Raw genomic sequence first — 23,951 nt, forward strand, 5'->3', positions numbered from 1 at the left:
CCTCCAACGGAAGGAAGCATTGCTTCCGGCAAAGGCACACATCAGTGCTTCTTTGCATATTGCGCTTGTATCTGGTGGTCACAATTTCCTGCCTATTTATGCATACGAATCTTCACGGTCGTATGCAGTCGTACCAGCTTACTTTTGCGTCTGTTCAACAAAACTTTGCATATTCATGCGTAAACGCGGCTGTGCACGATTAAATACGATTTATTGCGTGACTAATATTTATATGGTCAATTTGTTGCCTTTCTGCTGCTTTATGCGTTGGTTGCGGTAACTATTCATTCTGTTAGGAATTTTGGGGATTTTAGGATTTTCATTCTGTTAGGAATTTTGGAAAAATTTGGACTTTCGGATTTTGAGAGTTTGGAGTGTATAAGGTTGAGGGTTTAGGAGATGTGAAATATTTTAGTTTTGGGATGGGGTATTGGAATTTTTGAGGGATGGTATATTGGCAGATTGGGATTTTTGAGGGGTTGGAATTTTGGGATAGTAGAATTTTGGGGTATTGGAAGTTTGAGATATTGAGATTTTGGAGGGGTAGAAATTTGACGAATATAGAATTTTAGGGTAATGAAGTTTTGGGGTATTGGAATTTTGGGGTGTTGAAATTTTGAGGGGTTAGAATTTTGGGATATTGGGATTTTGGAGGGGTAGAAATTTGACGAATTTAGAATTTTAGGGTAATGGAATTTTGGGGTATTGGAATTTTGAGGGGTTGGAATTTTAGGATAGTGGAATTTTGGGGTATTGGTAGTTTGGGATATTGGGATTTTGGAGCGGTAGAAGTTTGACGAATTTAGAATTTTAGATTAATGGTATTTTGGGGTATTATAATTTTGGTCCAAATGGCCCACCCGCAAACCACGAAGTATCCACCTTCCGCTAAAAAATTCCTAAATTCCCCAACTTCTGATATCAGCGAAAATGGAGGGTAGAACTCGTCCGAAGAAAAACGGAACGGCAATTAAAAAGCGCGGTTCTGTCGGAAAAACGTGAATAGACGTAGCGAGGAGGGCGGTGGTGAAACAGTTCGTAAGAAGAAGAAAGGGTGAGAGAAGGGTGTCGCTTTCGTGGAGAGACACAAGGGGGTTCCTTAGAGAGCACCGTTGGAACTCTAGTTTGGTTGGCGGTGAAGTTTGAATAATGCAGACTTGCAAGCCTGCTTAAAAGTGATCGGTACGACCCCCCTCCCCCAACACCCCTTTAGAATCCTACTTCCAGTTCGTCTAAGAGCACGAACTAAGATTGATTTTAGATTGGGTGGGAATTGGGAATAGCTGGCCCGTTACTCTCTGACAACACACTTTCCACTCTCTCAACCCCTTTCGTTCCTTCCGACTCCATCCCTACGCTTTTATCTCCCTTCTCGTTTGATTTTATTAAACTCTGCCCCTCCGCTCTTAGACTTGTATGCATGTAAATTAGCGGGAATGCTTTGAAAGGGATTGCCGGGAATGCGTGAAGTCATTTTGTCGCGAACGTTGCTCTATTGCGTTCGGTTTCGCTTGAAATTCATTGGAATTTGGATTACGTTCGACGTTTCGGTCTGGCAGACTGCTTCGGGCTGATACGCGACGCCAAAGGAGCTCCACGTTACAACCACGTACCACGGAAATTGAGCATTTAAGTTAGACGAATTTACCGGGAACTCGAGCGTAAATATTCGGCCCGCTACGTGTAATCGCGCGGGTCAATTTTACATTGTAATATTACTTACCGTTGTTGCTTGCTGTTTGGAAAATTTTCTTGAACTCAGGATTTTCTTAAGGGATGGGACTGATCCCTGGATTCTACTGTCCAATTCCAATATCCCAAAATTCCAATACCCTAAAATACTAGTACCCTAAAATTCTAAATTCGTCAAATTTCTATCTCTCCAAAATCCCAATATCCCAAACTTCCAATATCTCAAAATTCCAACCCCTCAAAATTTCAATACCTCAAAATTCCAACACCCCAAAATTCCATTACCCTAAAATTCTAAATTCGTCAAATTTCTACTCCTCCAAAATGCTAATATCCCAAACTTCCAAAATCCCAAAATTCCAACCCTCAAAATTTCAACACCCTAAAATTCAAAATTCGTTAAATTTCAAACCCTCCAAAATTCCACTATCCCAAAATTCCAATACCCCAAAATTCGAATCCCCCAAAAATCCCAATCTGCCAATATTCCATCTCTCAAAAATTCCAACCCCTCAAAATTTCAACACCCCAAAATACCATTACCCTAAAATTCTAAATTCGTCAAATTTCTACCCATCCAAAATCCCAATATCCCAAACTTCCAATACCCTAAATTAAAAAATTGACAAATCTGAAGATCCACTTGATATTTAAAAAACTAAAAAACTTAGAAATCTATCAATTCGGAAATGTTAGGCAGAATTAACACGAAAAATGACTATACATTATTCAAGAGAGCAGTCAGAAATAAAATAAGAATGAAAGAGATTCTAAAATAAATTTGAATCGCTAATAGCGACCATTCGTTTCCTAACGAAAAATCAATATTTGGTAATTAAATATTATACTTAGAATTACTCGGCACATTGAACGATATTTTCCTAATTAAACCGCGAACGTAATATTGTTCTTAGCTTCCGAGTTCGTTCCAATAATACGGTATTAACACAATTCGAGTACACTTTCTGAACGCTATTGTTTAAAGCATTTTCATGGATCCTCCCGTTGTAAAATTCATTTACAACAAACTAGTACCTTATATCCATTATTTCGAAACAAGAATGTTCCTCGATAGAAACCTTCTCGAAAACGTCGGTAAAATTTTTTTATAATTAAGCATTCCAACACAATGTTCCTGTTTGTTCATAATTTCACATTTCACCTGTCCGCGTTAATTACAGGCCCCTTGGGCTCACCTATCTTAATTAAAAAACTGCAGAACGGAAACAAACGTCGAACACCGTGGAAGAAACAATTAAAAACGGCGAACTATAGCATTAAACCAAAAAAGTCTTTTTTTTTCAAAAGAGAAAATCGATCATTCTTTCGATGATAATACGAGACGCTCGTTTTTCATGGACGCCTCGAACGAGTCTGGCATGGTGTCATCATTGTCCCGCGTTCTTTGGCGCGAGTAGTTGGCACCCCTGAGAAATCAAGGGACGGTGCAACGGAAGATAAGCGAACGAAAGAAAGCAAAACTGAAAAACATGGTTGAAACTGTAGTATGCTTCCCCTGGAGTGTTTATACCGGCGCTTCTCGGCTTTTTTACGTTGTGCGTAAAGAAGCTTACTGCGTGGTGGTATACCGAGTTGTAGCGGTATTCGTTACATCGGTAATTACGACAAGTTATGGCCGTTTGGGGATTTTGCAAATTTTGCTATTTTATACTTTGGAAATTTGTGGATTTGCGAGGTTGTAAATTGGGGGATTTGGAAATTGGGGATTTCGGGGATTTTGGGCTATGGTGCTCTAAGGGTTGGCGTTGGTATCGAAATTTGTATATTTGGGGATGTAGGAATTTAGAAGTATAGGGATTTGATGATGTAGGAATTTAGTATAGGGATTTGATGATGTAGGAATGTGGGAATTGGGGAATGTGGAAAAGTCATCATGCAGAGATTTGAGAATTTAGAATTATTCGAATCTAGCTATTTCCAGCAATCAATAAATAAAAAATCTAACAATTCAACAACTTTGAAATTCACAATCCTGCAAAATAATCTTGACGTTCTCTGTATTTTTAAATTTAGAAACCTGCATATAAGTTTACAACTCCAAATTACTATTAGAAAGTTACTCGCACATTTGCAAACTAAGAAAGAACTAAAATATCCTACACTATTGCAATAAAATATTTGATGAAGATTCCACGAAATCATTTGATCTAACAGTGATTAACACGAACAAGGAGTTATGCCATTCGCATAGGAAGATAGGTGTCCAGCATTATCGAGAACAACACCGATCGTAGGACACTCCAAGCGTTTGCATGGATAATGAGCGGACAGGTGTTGCGATCGAGCGATGTCGCATCGACACGATGTTCCTCGACTCTTGGCTTTTCCCGGGACGACGTGATTATCGGAAACGGCTACGAAAATGGCCCTAAGATACCGATCTCGAACGTTGGACGCTCCATTAGCGACCAACGTAGATGGAATCGGTAAGATGACGGTGTGACAAGCGTGCATAAAGGAGAAAAAGACGGAGCCGTAGGGTGGCTTCTCCTATTGTTGCTTTCAATAATTTGGGAGTCTAATGCGCCATCCTGGAAGAGCATTTCGGGCGCCTTGCTCCGGGAGATCGTAGGGGAAGACAGTCGAGACGAAAACAGAAGGTCGAAGAGGTGTCGAAGAGCGAGAGAGAACAAGAAGGAAAAAGACAAATTGACACCTGCACGCGAGAATGGAGTCCCGAACTGGATGTGGCCAGGACGAAAAGCGTCGACGAGGAAGAGGAGCCGTGAATAATGCAAGCGACGCGAGGATCCTGCTTAAAAGTTCAATCATCCGTTCTATTCCCAGCGTTCGAGCCCTCTTATCGAACGGCGAAAAGGAAAACACTCGGTTACGTTATTGTCGGTTGCCTACTTCGGGAATAAATCGAGGATGAACAACGGTCTTGTAATAGCACTCGAATTGACTAGTTATAATTGCTAGTATCTGATTCGGTGTGACAGGACGTTTTGGATCATGCAGGGATGATCTGAAATTTTAGGAGAAATAACAAGCTTCTACATGAGTAATATAATTGATACCTCAGTGTTGAAGTATATGAACACTTGCGTAGAACAGGAAGCACGTACAGAATTATATTCAAAGATGGCGAAAGAAATATATGAAGATCTCATATATTATGATGTCTATAGAGGTGCACAATTAGTACTGCCTTCAACATACTGCCTATTCATACTTGAAGCTCTGAACTTTGATTAATTGATGTGCTATAAAAAAAGACCAGTAGAAAAGATACTTGCTACTTCTCCTATATCTATAAGACATGGTGTACATCTCAGAGTATGAGTAATATCAATGTTCTACTTTAATAATTTAAACAAACAATTTTTATATAAATGTTATTTACAGTTAGGTTGCACCTAGAGACATCACAGAGTACGAGTAATATCAATGTTCTACTTTAACAATTCAAACAAAAAATTTTTATATAAATTTTACTTAGAGGTAGGTTGCACCTAGAGGTCCTTATACCGGAGCTAATTAGAATATAGAAAAATGATCTGATGACCAAAGACCAACACTTCTCCCCAAGTATATATTTAAAACTTCAAGTCATAAATAAAACAGTCGCGTCATCGAATAGTCTTTAAGCCATCCACAATTTACGACCGGTTTTTTGCCATATATCCAGGTACACATATCCCCGCTGCCATTGTTATTAAAATGAGTCCATTATCTCCGACACGCGCGCCAATTTAAACCACTCACCCTCTCAGCCCAAATCGTGTGTCGTATCCCCTAAATAGGCAAGCGAAACGGCTCTATCTTCTATCGGGACTTTATTTTCGGACAGCCGAAACTCATAAGCGCTTCCGAATATCGTTACGTGGATAACCTCTCTGTTCTCGAATCGGCCGCATGAAATTCCACGAGATTTATTTCCGTGGCTTATTTCTTATCCCGCTTAAGACATCAGTCTTTTTAAGCCTATTACGCACCCCTTTTAACCTGACACCGGGTTTCAAGGAGGCACGTTCGACTTCGAGGATGCTTTTTGGTAAACTCACGTTTATATAATCCTCGTTTAGTCTTTGGTCATTATACTCTAGAATGCGTTCGAAAATAGGGGTACAGTCCAAGACAAATTTGTTTATTCTGTGATAAATGTGGATAAGGAGGAGGAAGAGATCTTTTGGAGGTAGAATTTTTGAGGTTTTTGTTAATTTTGGGATTTGGGGATTTAGGAAGATGGGAATTTGGAGGTATAGAGATTTGGGGATTTTGGGGAGGTAGGGATTTTGGGGAGGTAGGGATTTGGGGAGGTAGGGATTTCGGGATGTAGGGAATTGAGGATATAAGGGATTTGGCGATGTAAGGACTTGGGGATGTGGAAATTTGGAGATATATGGATTTGAGGATGTAGGGATTTGGGGACGTAGGAATTTGGAAATTTAGAGATTTGGGAATATAGGAATTTGAGAATGTAAGAATTTGGGGATATATGGATTTGGGGATGTAGGGATTTGGGGACGTAGGAATTTGGGGATATATGAATTTGGGGATGTAGGGATTTGGGGACGTAGGAATTTGGGAATTTAGAGATTTGGGAATATAGGAATTTGGAGATGTAGGAATTTAGCAATGTAAGAATTTGGGGATGTAGGGACTTGGGGACGTAGGAATTTGGGAATTTAGAGATTTGGGAATATAGGAATTTGGAGATGTAGGAATTTGGCAATGTAAGAATTTGGGGATGTAGGGACTTGGGGACGTAGGAATTTGGGAATTTAGAGATTTGGGAATATAGGAATTTGGAGATGTAGGAATTTGGGAATGTAAAAATTTGGGGATCTAGGGATTTAGGAACTTCGAAACTTGGAGATCTAGGGATTTGGGCACCTTGAAACTTGGGGATCTAGGGATTTGGGAACCTTGAAACTTGGGGATCTAGAAATTAAGGAAAATTAAGAATTTCTGAGTACACCCTTGATTTAAAAGAAATTTCTGAGGTACTTGAACTATAGATGAAGCGTAAAGTATTTTAGAGCCACTTCTATACTTCATAAGAGGTTAGGGAGAATTAAATCTCCAATCTCCAGAAGTTATACCTGATAAAGTTTAATCATTATTAGATATAACAGTGATGATACTCTAAAATTTAAAATATAATTTTCTTGAAAAACGTATTATTAAAAAACTACACATCTCTGTACTGTATGCTGTAATGAAAAAATTACAACCTTAAAGCATCCACATTGTCCTGTTCGCTGCAGTTAAAAAATTACAACCTTGATGCATCCACATTTGAGTCTCACTAGCCTCTTCCCTATTTCACTAGCTATCAGTTATCTATTTTAACAAATAATTGTCAGCTCATAAAAACAATTTTACCATAAATTCATCAAGTCATTTGATTCGTCTAATGGATCGAGCCTCAACGAGAAGCGCAGTAACTCGAAAGGACACAAATTTTCGTGACGAAACACCGCGATACGTGGGTCAAGTGTACGTTAAATACGAAATCATTCTCCAACGAAGCGTTTTATGGTCCGATAAAGCCGAGAGGGCCGCGTGAGTTCGCAGGACTCCTGATAGCGCAGGATTACCGTTAATATTTATGATCATTCGTGGCTGCTCACCGTCTCGTCCGCCATTACGTCCGGAGCTTCATTAAGCTTTTACGATTGAAGAATCCCAGCCTAATCGAAAAAGAAGTCTCGATACCGATCTGCTATGCGAACGCTGTCGAATACCGGTGGATACAATGTTGATGGACCTGGTTGCTAATGTACCGGCTTGGGATTATCAAAATATTGTGCTTCACGTTTACCCGGTCCTACTAAATGTTCGGTGTTTGCTTTCAAAGCAACGATTCCTCGAATCTTCTCCATGTTTGTGTACACAATTATACTCTGACGACGGTAATTAATTTAGCAACGAAATGCGTTATACAGGCTGTTAAAGATATTCAGTTTATTCTGTTACAATTCTGGAATTAATACAATTTTGACGTGGAAAAATGGGTAAAATAGTAGTGTTAACACATTCAGTCCCAAGTAGGTAATATTACATATGTACTCCGACAAGGACGGTAATTAATTTAGCAACGAAACTTATTAGTATACAACGAGGCTGTTAAAGATATTCAGTTTATTCTACTTTGGTTATCCAAAGTTTATCCTGACACAATTTTGATATAGAAAAATGGTTAAAATAGTGATGTGAACACATTCAGTCCCAAGTAGGTAATATTACACACTCCAAATGGGCAAATACATTAACAGCTGTTACCCCGGGCTCGAACCTATTAAATGTCCCTTATACATGTTCGTAATGGAATAAGTCTTGTAAGAAGTAAGAGATGATATCTATTTCAGTGGTATAATAGAAGAAAATGTAAGAGATTTGTAAATAGAGAGTGGATTTTAAAGTAATTTGTGTCTCGGTGTAATATCGAGTGAGATTTCGAGGATAATAAAGGGCCGAGCTCATAAGTTGCGTGGGTCGTGGTTGGACGAGGATCGTTGTGTCTTATAAAAGTTTCGCAATTTTGAGAGAAGTGTGACTGACGTGTAATAACCCCGTGCCACCGGCAAACCGTGTTTCGAGACGACTTTCAGCCCCCTCCCTTTCGACCGCTTTTCAACCCTCAGCGAATTCATGCCCGACATCGATTCCAGCTTCAGTCGAAGCAGCGCTTACAAATTAACCCCGGAGTGGTGCCATTTTTTTACTCGCTCCTCGAGGAACCGAGCGTGTCTCGATGGGAACAAGTTAAATTAACCCACGGGGTCTGGCATCCTATCTTTCTCTCTCCCGATCGACTTCGTGTTATTCTTCTTTCTTTCGCTGCTCGACTGTGGACGCTTTCCACGGTGAAACATCGAAAACCATTATTTAAAAGCCGCTCGCTATAATATCTGTTCCCCTGCGTTTCATTAAAATGTGGAGGCACGGCTTTTAATCACGTCATTCCAGTTACGGCGCCGCACAATTTTCGACAAAAATGGAAATTCGGTTATTAATGTCCTGTAATTGGAATGCACTTGCAGAGAATAAAATGGAAGTAGAATTCACCTGATTTCTTGAAATTATTCATCTTTTCCGTGATACATGTAGACCTAAGGATGTACATCGCTTTATTATGAACTTTCTTGGGATTTATTTGTATAATTTACTACAGGCTTGAAATGAGTAAAATATTGCCCTAGAAAATTTGTCTTGATCTTAATGAATCATTCTTGAAGCTAAACTGATTTGTAAGTTATTTAATTGGTGCATGATTAGTTGTATGTTATTCAAGTTCAGAATTACTGTTATCAGACATCTTGATGAAGAGTAAATACATATACATATAGAGACTTTACTACTGTATGTCGTATTTCTTTAATACTATACTTTAATTATTGTGTACAGGATGTCTCACAACTAGCGTAGGTCTCTGAAATTGTAGCTAACGTGATTCTGAATAAGATTTCCCTTTGCAAAAATGGTGTCCGAAGCTTCGTCTTTGAATTATTAAGGAAAAACGCGGACCAATCAGAGCGCGAGGATTGTGCATGCGCAGACGTTCAGCGCACAGCTGTCCTTATCGCGTCTGCGCACGTAGTACACTAGTTGTGAGACGCCCTGTATAATATTGTATTAAAGGTAAATAATAAATGAATATTTTCAGGAATTTCTTCTGTAAAACATTATTAAATTAATAAAATTCAGATTCCAATAATTTGCAGGTACGAGTGTAATATCGCGAAAAACATCATCGAGTGAAAGTAATCGAAATATAAAATTCCATACCGAATAAATAAACACACATCGATAAAATCATATGTATATTCATACAAAAATTCAGTAATTTTTGATGCGATCGTATAAAGCGATCAAAGTCAGGACTCCATTATGCAATATCGAGTACCTACCTATTTTTATTTGATTTTACTTTCGTTCGATTATCGAACATTTACCTGCGATCGATTAATCAACATAAACGAACATTTCGAAATCACAGTATCCGTATCGACGAAATCAAAGAACAATTCCCCGAAGCTGTTGAAACGTTTCGCAACAGACCGGAGGGGAAAAAATATTTTGCCGGTCAGCCGAAATGCAAGGAAAATAGATTTCGCCGAGCAAGCGGTCCGCGTTGCAGTTAAATTAACAAACGAACGCGAGAGCCATCCGTCGATCGACGTCCATCGGTGAATTCCAATTATTCCATCCACCATTCACCGTGTGATTCGCGAAATTATTAGATCGCAGATGTAACCGTCGAATTTGCTCCTATAACGTTCATCCTACCCCGCTCGACATATTATGACCCAGATGCGTTACGGTACATCGTCGAAAATAATAAAAGATCACCAATTTATTTGCTCGGTTAATATCAGTTTATTAAAGTTATCAGCGCGAATAAATTGAAAATAAAATAGGAAAATTAATGCAGCATGAAATCACATATACAACCCTTTACCTGCATATTTCTGTAAAAGTAATAAAAGATCAATTTATTTATTGCCTCGCTAAAAGATCGATCTTAGAACCAGCCTATAAATACTTTATTAAATAAACAAGCAATATACATGAAATATCACATAGAACAATTCCTTGAAATAATGGAGTATGAATTAATTTGTCAAAACTAACTATTGTGTCAATAAAAAAATATTTGCAAGACTGTAACAAAATTTTGTAATATAAAATGTGAATCCTGAAATCAGTCATTTTAATCTGAGAATATGCAAGTCCCTGAAATCTTGAATTTAACCAAAAATACTATAGTGTTACTTTCAAATATAATTCCAGACGTAGATCAAGAAATATCTGTAGATACATGTATGCTGAACGTAGATGACTTCACTTGTGTGACGTCGTGCGACGACGTTTGATCTAGTTGCTTAAGGACTATATATATACATATATATATTGCGTTTCTGACATAATTAGTTATAAGACACAGTCCCGCATGCGTTATAAATAAGATAGCATAAGTCTCACATTCCTTTACTCCTAGGTCCTTAAGTTCACCCCTTTATCTTAACCTAAACATCCTGCTATGCACATTCATATCTAATTCCGCGAATCTCTATTTACATCACGCAATCTCCAGACAATAACAGATCATAACTAATCTCTCTTTATCTTCCCTTTTGACACCACCGAGCAATATAAAAGCCCAGTTCGAATAGCTTCGCAACAGTAGCGGTCCGACTAGTCACAGGGTTCGATTCCCTCGTGCTGGACTCTGCTAGCTTCCATCTTAATTCCACCCATTTCCTACCAACTCCAAATTACGCGTCTCATTTATATTATAACTCTAAGTTCATTGTATTAGTTTATATTCCGACATCATCTTTAGTATTGAATATATTTTATATTTAGTTATATTCGCCTTTAATCATTTCCTATAAACCCGAGATCTCTTTAAGAGCTTTTGATTATTTAAAATACGTATACTCGATTACGCTGGATCTGGTGGTGCGAGACATAGCCGCACGAGATCAATTACATTGCGAAGTCGAGATAGGTAATCCACATCGCCACGGTGGTACGAGACATAGCCGCACGGTGCGCATATGATGTGTTTGATGCCTCTGCATTTTTAGTCAGCTCATGGGGAGACAAAGACGAGGAGGTCGTAGATACCAACTACGTAAGATCCTACGCACCTTATACCTACCCTGTCTAGCTCCTACTCCACGACCAGTTATCCGCGACGTTAAGTATCAGTTATTACTTATTGATATACCTGTGAAGAAGATCATAGTGGAGGATCTTCTACCTAAGGATCCAAGACGAGAAATCTATTGTAAAAGTTAAGGAGGAAGCTTCGGGTAAGTACTGTGGCATATTTGTGCACCCTGGGATCCCTGACATACGACGGGCGCACGTACCGCGTGGTCTAAAAGATTGTCAATTCAAGAGCGATTCCGGACCTTCAGCAAAGGTACCATCCGGGACGTAACACTTGACATGGACGATTTAATTTGACACAGCAGATTGAATTCAGTTCGATAGAACTAAAGAAGCTTGGATAAAAGGTATAAGCGTCTGTATAACGATAAGAGATCGTTCGATGAAAAGATTTGAAAAACGAAACGAGAAAACAGCGGGATGAAGGGTGTTGGAAAACGGGCCAAGTTTCGTGGCAAGAGCCGCGGCCGGATGAGAATTATTCAAGGATTTTCCAGATAATGCAATAACGTAGAGGCGGCGTACAGCCATGAGAAATTAGCGGCATGAATTATGAATGAGACCGACTTCGTCGGCCGTTTATCTTCTTTAATGTTTCTTGGCATCTCGCGACGAGCCGGATGACTCTCGCTGTCTCGTACCGTGATTTTTCCTTCCTTTCCTTCGAACATCTTCACGCGTTATTTTCGCGACAGTATAATAAAATGTTAAGGCGTTCCATTTATGAACGGGAGTGTACGTTTTTCTGTCCTTTTTTTTCAAAAACGTTTGATTGTTCCCAAAAAAATTCTAGACTTCGATTGTCCACTGTTCACCGCGTATTCAGAGCTCCTGCCGGAGAATTAATCGTCGGCCAACTCGCGAGCTTCCGCGTTCTCCTTTTTCCTCAACTCTATTCACGTTTGCCAAAAATGCGACAGATCGATATTCGCGTCGTCTCGCGAAACCCTGTCTCTCCAGATGAAAACTGTACGTTAGGTATGAACAAGTGCTTCTCCACACACAAGTGCCCCTATACAGGTTCTGCTGGCAGAGGGGCTGTCCTACCACTATTGGTTAGCGTACCTCTGTGGACTTGAAATACTACTTTTTCGTTGTGATGAATCATGTTGAAATTGAACATTTGGTATTTGAGAATTTTGGGAGATTGTGTGATAATTTGGGAAGGTGGAGATTTTTAATTTTGGGGGTGGGAAGATTTGAGGATTTGCAAATTTGGGAAGTTGGAAATGGGAGGATGCTGGTGGGAGGAGGAAATTTAGGGGTGCAGGATTTAAGATTTTGGGGTTTAGAGATGTGAGTGAATATTTGGGGATTCGGGAATTTAATAACTTAGGGATTTAGGTATTTAGAGATATGGGAGTTTGGGGATTGAGGAATTTGGGGGTTTAGGAAATTGGGGACTTAGATATTTGGATATATGGGAATATGGGGATTTAGGTATTTGGAAAATTAGAAATTTGGAGATTTAGGTATTTGGAGATATTAGAATTTGAGAATTTTGGAATTTGGAGGTATAGGAATTTGGGGGTTTAGGAATTTCAAGGCTTGAGAATTCGGAGATATGGGAATTTGGGGGATAAGAATTTGGGGATTTGAGAATCTGGTGATCTGGGAATTTGGGGGTTTAGGAATTTGGGGATTTGAGAATTTGGAGGTTTAGGAATTTGGGGATTTAGGAATTTGGAAACTTAAGAATTTGGGGATTTAGGGATTTGGGGATATGGGAATTTGGGGGTTTAGGAATTTGGGGATATAGGAATTAGAAGATATGGGAATTTGGGGGTTTAGGAATTTGGGAATTGAGAAACTTGAGAATTTAGAAATTTCAATACCTGACTTTGGGGACCTAAGAACTTAGGGGTTTAGGAATGTGGAGATTTAAGAATTTGCGAATTCGGAAATTTGTATATTTAAGAATTGAGGCATATAAGAACCTCGCAACATAGAATGATCAGAATTGTTCAGAATTCTGACAATGATCAGAATTGGTTTAGGTCCATCATAGGTTAATGACACTCTCAGAGTGTTTTGGGACCAGGTTTGAACGAGACTTGATTGATATTTTCCAGACAAGCTTGTGTTTTTCCCAAAAGTGCAAAGTAGGGATGCGTTCCCCATAAAACTTTGTGAAATCTACGGTAACGACGCGTTTTGTTAGAGTCTTTTTAGAGAACGTGAAGAAAGAAATCAGACAATAATAATATTTGTGAAAGTTCTATGAAGTATAGCTATCCTTACATTAATTTATAATTTACGAATTTGTAAATACAAATAGAATATAGTAATTTAGTAATAGTACATAGTATATAGTATAGCGATATAGTAATTTCTTTATGAATCTACGAATATGTAGAAATGGAGGGTATAGAAATGTGTTATTTCTTCCAAATGACATCAGACTCCACATAAGAGCAAGGGTTATTCCACAGTTCAATGTACCAAAAGTAAGAGTATCCGAATATTCGCATTATTCGAAAACAGCGAGCCCAGCGTTCGTGAAAACAAGTTTTCCGTTTAACGAGGCACGGGTCCAGATCGAGGCGTTGTTCCTCTATAAATTTTTACGCCCCGGAACGATCGTTCGACCCGTAAACGCAGGCCGCTTAGTCCGTAAGATCCCGTTGCATCTTCGGCGGAAACGATATTAGTATCGGTTACGGTAATTCGGCAGAGAACGACCGCTATTACGCAAGAATTGCCTCAGATGCAGCCTATAAGCAGCCAGTCGTCCAGCTTTCAAATCGAACACCCGTTAAATGCAATTAGACAATTACAGCCGGCTACACTGGATGGAGAATGGAGCGAGTGCTTCGTCGACGCTTTTCACCCTTACTCGAGAGGGCCACTAGAGCCGTTCGTCGCAGCGACGACGACGTCGACGACGAGATAGGAATGTTCATTGTCACGGCACGCACGGCTACCTAACTCTTCACTCTTTGCACTTTCTTTGTGGCGAACCAATTTCTTCTTTCGACGTCGCGAGTGGGACTTCCTGTCGTGCCGGCACCTTTGCTCGCACCCGATTCGACCGTGTCATTAATTAGCGGGAAACATGACTTCCGGAAGATTGGAGATTTTTCCAACTGGGACAGAACCTGCTTGACCCATTGTACCCACAGACCTCCCATTTCTCAACCCTTGCCAACCGGCTTTTTCCTATCTGATCACTGATTTAAAGGTCCGATTGATTAGCAATTGAAAGAAACTTGCAAATGTAAGAACTTCGTATTCTGTATCTAAAAATTTGGATATACGGAAACTTGCAGGTTTTGCAAACTCCCAAATTTGGAAACTTGACAATATATAAAGTTAGGAATTTGGGAAGCTTGAGAAATGAAGAACATCACATAAGTTTAAATATTTAACAAGTGATTAGATAATTAAAAAAGACCGGATTGAAAAAGTAAACGACTCGTAAATATCACCAAAAATATATCTAACAACCAGAAAGATTTAAACCGAGTGCAAATTGAACAAAACTTTCGAGCAATTCTTTCCGCTCGCAGTTGTTCCATATTTTCGCAGATAATTGAGCGCAACAAATGTCCCCTCGTTAGAGTCACCTTTAAAATGAATCTTTCGTTAAGCCACTATTTTTTCGGAATTAGTTAAACGCACCCACATTCCATCTCAATCCTCGAAACAAACATTTCGCTGACGGTATTTTTCAACGACGGAGCAACGGCGAACAAATACCGCGTTGCGTGTTTTATGTCCCCCTTTTTTCCTATTTTTTTTTCAGATTACAGATAATGAAGCGTCCGTGTTTCAAAAGACAAAGGTACGCTTTTGAAATGATGCAATATGAAATATAGCGATGGCACAACGGCGTATATGCTTTAAACGCGGTATTCTGTTTGTTTCCAAATATATACTCCCATTGCAAATAATAATTACATGTCTGGTGCTATTTCAATTAAACGAATGCTTCTTTCTGTTGCAATTATTTTCAAATCATTCAAATTATTTTGTACGTGTATGTATTGATGAAAAATGAGTTTTTATAAAAGATATTTTATTAGCGATACATTAGTTGATAGCACGACACATTAAAACCTAACACTTGGTGATATAACATGTGGCGATATAACGCGAGGGAATATAACGAGTGGCAAACTTGAATCGCATGGCGATATAACTTGTGGCGCTACAATGCATGAAAATCCAACAATCAGATACGTGGCAATACAACCGAGGCAATATAGCAGATGGTAATATAACGCGTGGCAATATAGCACTTGTCAATATAATGCGTGGAAGTCTAAATTGAGTAGCGACATAATTTGTGGCAATACAACGCGTGGAAAACTGAAACGTGTGACAATGCAACACGTGGCGATATAACGCGTGGCGATATAACGCGTGGCGATGTAACGCGTGGCGATGTAACGCGTGGCGATACAACGCGTGACAATACAACGCGTAGCAATGTAATGCGTGGCGATACAACGCGTGGCGATATAACGCGTGGCAATACAACGCGTGGCAATACAACGCGTGGCGATACAACGCGTGGCGATACAACGCGTGGCAATATAACGCGTGGCCATATAACGCATAGAAATATAAAACAAGTGGCGATGTAATGCATAGAAATACAACGCGAGGTAAACTGAAGCTTGTGGCGATACATCGCGTGGAAATTTAACCCGTGGCGATATAACGCGAGCAAATCGATTGCTATTGCAAATTCGTCGATGCCCCAATTCTAATACCATAAAACCAAAGAAACTATCCTTGCGTACATTTTCGCCTTCACCATGAGCCACCCACGTCTCTATGCAATTAAATGAAATAAGTTTCGTTTAAAATGAATTCTTGCGCATCGGGAGTGGCACGTTGTTCGATGATAAAGCAATTACAAGTTCCAGCGAGCAGATTCAGCGCGAACACTTTTGGCGAAACAATTGCCAGACGGCGACGACCATTTCCACTAATAACCATTTTGGCAATTATCCAAATAATTCGTGTTAACATGAAGCTCATCAAAACTTTCCTCGAAGTTCAAACTTTCACCCGAAGAGCCTCGGGTAGAATTACAGCCAATCGAGTAACGAGCCATCGCGATTCCAATTACGTCCTTTTTTTTACCCTTTTTTCACTCCCGTTCTTTCGCTTCGATGTTCGTCTATTCGGGATTCGTTCGGAATCACACGATCGTGTATTATCGGAGAAATCGAGTTATCAGATCTACCGACGTCTATAAAATTGCCACTTGAACAACAATTTATTAGAATTCTAATTACGTTACTTCTTTGTTCTTCGTGTATCCTGGAATTGTTCAATTACGGATTCAACGACGGTTAATCGAATAACGATTCGTTTTCATTGCTACCTATTTTCCTTTCTTACGAGTTTGTAATATTCGATGTCAGACGATTTTTTAATTCATTAAAATTATAGGAACGACTAAGTCTTACAAACTTAAATTTACGTCTCCATATATTTATGTTCTTCTTGACAAATTTATAAAATTGACAAATTTTTCCAATTGTGTCTCCGCAGTTTATTCAGAACGTCAGTTGCGAAAGTACGTAAAAATGTTTGACAAAACTTGCGGAAGTTCGTCATAGGAAATCAGGATCAATCGAACCGCGACCCGCCTCAATTTCAATTACCAATTTCATCCATCGTGCCTGTTTCTGGAGGTTCGCGTGTATGTTTCGGCGAATTTCAGGCTGTCGTATCGGGCAAATCGAGTTGCCAAATTTTTCCAACTCCGGAAAGTTTCGGTGATTCGGTATTCGCGACGCGACACGGAGAATTCCCGAAAAATACGTAGCGAAACAAACGTTATTTCGATACAGCCGTGACATCCTAATTCGCTCGCGAAACACAGAGACGAGACCCGTAGGGCGGCCGCCATTCGCGAACTTAGTTTTGCACTCGAATCAGGGACAGGCAATGCAATTACGGGGAAACAGTGAAATATATTCGGAAAGGAAATGCACACAGTCGAGTATTTGAACACTTGACAACTCCGAAATAACAATATACACAAATGTCACTAGATAACGCTCTTACTTAATGGTATTACTTTTCATCCGACAACTGCTAGTGGGTCATCGAAGGCATTTTCGATGGACGCTTCGTTTATTGTTACCTTTCATCATTCGTGAAATATGCCAACTTTCTAAGTATGTCAACATTTTCGGACTACATTGAAGCTGAGGATGTGGTATTTTTGATCTGGAAAATCAGTTTTGGATTTAGGTGTTTGGAGTTTAGATGCCTTTGTACGTGAGGTTAGATAAATGAACATCTGATAGTTGAAATACAATAAGGTGTCTAAAGTGAAATTTAAGATTGAATGAATGCTATCCACTTTCAAAGATTCTTCATAGATTGGAATCTTAAGATGAAAAGATTAAATGAATGTGTTAGTCCACTGGAGGTTAAATAATTAAACATCCGATAGTTGGAATGCAATAAGGTGTCCAAACTAAAATTTAAAGATGAATGAACGTTGTCTATTTTCAGAAATTCCTCAGAGATTATAATATTAACATAAGGAGATTAAATGAATACTTTCATATACTGGAGGTTAGATAATTGAACATCTGATAGTTAGAATACAATAAGATACCTAAAGTGAAATTCAAAGACGAACGAATATTGAAAAACCATTCGAAATCTAACAACACTATAAATAATAAACTATCAAAAATAGTAAATAAAATTCGAAATATTAATTAAAGCCTGAATCGAAGCAAGCATAAGTTATAAATTTATGAGTCAGCTATCAGATAACGTAGAAAAGTTTTTTATGCGAGTATAAACAGGATTTAAAAGCGATATGTGAACGTAGCTACCATCTTGTAGGATACAGACGTACGCAGGAAAGTTCGCAGGGTTTGCGCGATCGTGTTCATAAATTGCGATTTGTGCATTCAAAATACGATAAGCGAATTGCGCATTCGGTGATATACGTCCGTTAAGCCGAGCATTCTAAATGTCTCGTAATCTGTTGTTGCGATCCGTTGTAGAAATCGCGTTTGCATTCATCAATCACGTCTGCGATTCTTTTCGCGTGACAAACTCCCTTATCCGATACGTTTGATTAATTAAAATAATCCGTGGCCTGTTCAGAAACATACTTTGTACGCTCATTCGGAAATTGATATGAAACGCGATCTGACGTCTTCTATTGTGAAGTTTATCATAAATAATACAGTGAAGTTTCACATAGATTACATTAAAATTTACAAGTTTCTCATAAATTATATTCAAATTTACAATCTTGTAAATTCAGAAATTGTCAACTTTATAAATTTATATTCTCACAAATTTAAGTTGTCAACTTTATAAATTTACAACCTAATAAATTTGTACATTATCGAATTAAAAAAATTATAAATTTAAAAACTGTCAACTGCAAAAATTTAGGAATCTACAAATTTGATTACCGAATGAAAAATACTTGAAGTTTGGAAATTACAAAATTTTTCAAATGTAATTCGTTCAATTCGCGTTTAATTACCAGTAGTCTTACGCTTTGCCCAAAATCTGCGTAATTAAAATGATTTAGTTTGATACTTCATTTTGCATACCGCCCTTTTAGCAAGCAAGCTTTATACAGTAATCAATTCTGATCCATTGGTTTTTGAAGTAATCATTTCCTCTTCATCCTTTCACGTTAACCATCTCGTAACTCCTCCCTCAGCGTGATTGTATCATAAATCAAAGAACAGTTTCCCTTCGATTCTTACACCGCTGATGTTCCCATTGATGAAAAAACATCTTTAACACGCTCAAACAGATGGTTATTTTCATACAGCTACTGATAGTACGGAGAATTAATGGCGTTGTACTACTTCTTCTGTCGGACATTATTTCTGACGTGCTATTTTCTTTTATCGCTTTACAGACGTTTCCGTAAATCAAATCGCACGTTTCAAATCTGATATGATTTCATAACAGAAAAGTGTCGTAAAATGACGCTTATGATACATCGAATTAAAGCTTAAAGTTTAATATAAATGCCTATTTAAGCGCTTTATCGATATTTTTAATGTAAAATGGCTGATTATCAATATGGCTGCGTTGTGTTAGTGTGAGAGACTGATTTCGAAACTTGTAACGTTTGGCACAAATTCATGACAGAAAAGTATATCCAAATACCACTTATGACACATTGATCTAAAGCTTAGAATATAACAAAAATGGCTACCTAAAAATTTCATCAATATTCCCGACACCGAATGACTGATCTCCAAGCGCAGCGAAGAATGTCATTGTGTTACATTACTGTGTATTAGGAGATCGATTTTGAAACGTGCAAGGTCTGACACAAATTCATGACAGAAAAGTATCTCAAAATACCACTTATGGTACATTGATTTAAAGCTCAGAGTATAATAAAAACGATTATCTAGAAGTTTCATCAATATTCTCAATACAAAATGTCTGACTCTTCGTCAAAGCAAAGGTATAAATTACTGAAACTACAAAAACATATGACATTAATTTAATTTAAGACCACCCTTAAAAAATCTTGTGCAAAAATTGTACAAAACTGCAACAAGGCAATATAACGAAGCACATATAGTTAAAGTAGTTCTCAATAATTGAAAGTACTGATGAATTTCAAGAATGCCTTCGAAGAAGCCACGTAAGCGAATAAATCGAATAAAAATTTACGAGGGAATTGTTTTTATCGCGATCCTAAAGACATTCCGTGTTAGCCAAGTCTTTTTTTTGTCGCGTTGACAGGTTCTTCTCGTGTTCGCCGAGGAATTTCCACTTTTCTTGAGAGCTTCGAGCACACAGAGGCTGTAACGCTGGCCTAGTTTCCATCGTGGTAAGACGAGACGAAACGGAACGCGATGCACCGCAGTCGATACACGTGTAACGCTTCTTCATATTTCTTGTTGGACCCGAAACGCGGTTTGAATATCGCTCTACTGCTCGAAACCTTTAAATCGATACTTTTCCTTTACTTTACTATCAGCTACACTGCTACTTTAAACCTGGAATTCGCTGGCAATTTCGTGCGGCCCTTTTGTTGATTTTTAATCATGACGATGGTAATCATCGCCTAAATTTTCTACGGAAACTTTCTGAAGAGCGTTCTACATATTTGCAGCGTAAAAATTTACATCCGATGTAATTAAAAATTTATATAAATTTAAAAAATGCAATTTGTACATTTAAGTGCAGTATTTTTTGCAAATTTTGTTACGTGCCTCGATTATGAACAGCAAATATTTCGTGAGATATTTGAAATTTCTATGACGTATTTCACTCTCGAATTTAAAATAATTTCAAATTTTATTACGTAGAATAATACGAATCGATCAGAAGTATTTGTATTAAAAAAAGCAATTGTTAACTCGTGGATTGTCGCGTTTATAAAATGTACTTTTATCGTATAAATGCACGTTTTAAACTTTGTGGAGTTCCATTGTGGCGCGACAAATTCAAACAGCATTTGTTAAAATCAAGGGCAGCCGATGATAAATTCGGTGTGCCGAGTTATTTTTGCGTTATTAATCGTAATCCCGGGAATCGTCCATTAATTAAATGAGTTCACACGAAACAATGAACTTATTCACGGAGGAAAAAAAAGAGGAAGAACACTGGTCGCTTGTATGTAGGTCAGTCCGACAATTTTCATCCCTTTCAAAGTTCCGCCCTTTTAACTCGCTCGCCGCTTAACTAATTTTCGATCCGTCGGAAAAATGAATTAAAACTTCCCTCCCTTTGCACTGAATACGAAAGAAACCTTCTGAAAGGGATTCTGTCGAACTGTCGGCACGAAATCGTACGTTAGCACGTTGATTATCATAGGGACTGATGATCTACCTTGCGAATTCAATTTGGTTACACAGCTGGGAACTGTAGAACGAAATTCTGAATACCGTTAAAATTGAAGCTGATCTGTAACAAAATTCTATGGATGCTTGAAATTTTTTCATTCAGATATCCACGTGAATATACGCATACTTGTTAATTAAAACTTTGAAAAGTTCGACAGATGGAAACATGTGGTAAATTAAAAAACTGAACGAAAATACGTGTTATTGTAATTTGCAAATTTTCTACAATAATTTTGTAAAAACTTAGAAAATTATTCGTTATAGTTTGAACGAAATATCCTATCAAAACTTTGTGTGTGACATAATTACGTATGGAAAGCTTGCAATCAAAAATTTGTAGGTCACACAAATGTACATTTACATTCGCTATAAAAACAATTGATATAAATTGAATATTCTAACAGGAACAGTTTCACAAGCGACCACCGTGGCGTTGAAAAGGAAAAAATGGAATAAAATGAAAAGAGGAAAAAGCGAACGAAAATGAAACGAAAATTAAGCTGGTAAAAATGAGAAATTTCTCTCTGGCGAGTTCATCCATCCTAATTCAACCAGCACGCTGGAAAAATCGTAACGCTCCGTGTCTCTCGTGGCGCAAACTTTACAACGTTGTTTCCCCGCGTTGACGCGATTAAATCCCCTCCTCCTCATCGCCGCGACCGGAAGTGTCGTCACGCCTGTCGAGTTTCGCGGCGTGCATCCGTAAACCGTGGCGGCGCGAAACGTTCAAAAAACCTGCGACCAGTTTTACGATCCTGGCACCCGCTACAACCTTCAACTTCACCCTTCCTTTTGCGCCATTTTATTTCGCTCCGACGCGACCGGAAGTCCTCCTATCGCGCGTAAAACCAGTCGTCTCTTCCTCCAGCGATTTACCAGGATCGTTTCACAAATGGCGACGATCTTGCATCGTGACACGGGTACACGAATTCCTCTTGGGTCTCCGACTATTGTTTGTCGCATTCCGTACGATTTCCGTGCGCTCAAATTTTAGTGCAATTAAGGGTTGCGGACGTTGAACACTTGCTAAGTACGAATTGAAGTAAAAGTTAAATTATGCTTACTGCATATCAATTTGTAGATTAAGGCTCGATGAAAATGAGTGTGTAAAATAAATACTTTGTCTGTGTTGTCAATACAAACTCGTTAGGACAGACGCGAATGTTTTTGCAGTTTCAGTAGTTTATACCTCTGCTTTGACGAAGAGTCAGACAATCTGTTTTGGGAATATTAACGAAACTTTTAAGTAGTCGCTTTTATTATACTCTAAGCTTGAAATTGGTGTGCCATAAGTAGTATTTTGAGATGCTTTCCTGTCATGAATTTGTCGAGCGGATGGGCGAGACGGTTATAATTGAAAGGATGAAAAGGAAATGATTTCAACAATCAAAGATTATTTTCTTTCCATTATCAAGATAAAGTAATTCAGTTAACGTCATCTGTCACTTATTTTTTCTACTTCATTCCCAATCTAATAGCGAACCCTCAAATATAATGTTAATTTAAAAAATTGTATAAATTATAGAGATTATAAAAATATAAAGTTACAGTTTAACCCAAAATGTGGTCCAATAAAAAATGCAAATGATTTAATTTTAACGCGAAATGATATGTTCCAATGGACCTATAAGTTATACAAACTAACCCGAGTCCCATGATTCAAATGAATTCCAATAAAAAATGCAATTCTTTTAAAGAATCAATTTAAAGCGAAATTATGTCGAAGCAAAGAGGTGAAAGAGACTGGAAAGGTGAACGTCCATTAAAAGGGAAGCTCTCGGTCCATTTCCGTGTCGTTTCGCGACAGCGTTCCGGAAAAAAAGCGCCGGAAGAGTGCGTCCGTAACGTCATCTTGAGATTAGTCGAGTTGCTGGTAAGATGGCGAACCGGAAGACCCCGTTGACGAAGCTTCGCGTCGTCGGCTAAACAGAGCACGAAAGAGCAACGAGGAGGCCTCGCCAGGCGTAAAAGACTTTACACCGGCGTGCACCGTGTGTTTCGCCAGGGGAAAACAACAAAAATATATAAAATGTCGGAGAAAAGAGGAGGGAGCTTTTGCCCGTGGTTTCATGCTGGATGTTACGGTTTCTGCGACCTATTTCCGGCTGGCTGACATGAATAAAGCTGTTTATTTTTCCCGCAGCTCCGCCGACAATGTCCCTTATTCTTTTTGAAATCCACAGGTACGAAAGCATGGAACGCGAAAAACGGATGAAATATACGATTGTACGCGACTTGTTTGCGTTCGAAGCAGATCGTTACTTCGATTTGTCACGGTTTCGATACTGCAAGGTACGTGGTATTGTGACCTTTGCTTTATGGTGTAATCGTTGTTTAGTTTTTGGTGATACATGGTTACGATCCGTGATACATGGAAACTCACGTGACTTACAATATGTCGCGTGGCAATATAACGCATGCAATATAACGAGTGGCGATACAATGACTCGAATGGCGTGACGATGCAATGTGTGGCGATATAATGCATAGAAATCTAAGATACGTGATGATATAACGCGCAGTAATATACCATGTGGCAATATAACGCGTGGCAATATAGCACATGGAAATATAACGCGTAGAAATCTAAACGGAGTGGCGACATAACGCGTGGCGATACAACGCGTGGAAAACTAAAACGAGTGGCAATACAACGCATGGCGATGTATCGCGTGGTAATACAACGTGTAGAAGTCTAAACCGAATGGCGATATAACGCGCGGCAATGCAACGCGTAAAAACTGAAACGTGTGGCAATACAAGGTGTGGTGATATAACGCGTAGAAA

General features: G+C 38.7%; 1 protein-coding gene across 5 annotated transcripts in view; it reads right to left on the reverse strand.

Moving 5' to 3' along the window:
- nolo (ADAMTS-like no long nerve cord) overlaps nt 1–23,951 on the reverse strand; it is a 258,541-nt gene that overhangs the window by 89,107 nt on the left and 145,483 nt on the right. The gene's annotated exons all lie outside the window — the stretch shown is intronic.

This window comes from Megachile rotundata, chromosome 9, assembly GCF_050947335.1.
Source record: "Megachile rotundata isolate GNS110a chromosome 9, iyMegRotu1, whole genome shotgun sequence".
NCBI classification, from domain to species: domain Eukaryota; kingdom Metazoa; phylum Arthropoda; class Insecta; order Hymenoptera; family Megachilidae; genus Megachile; species Megachile rotundata.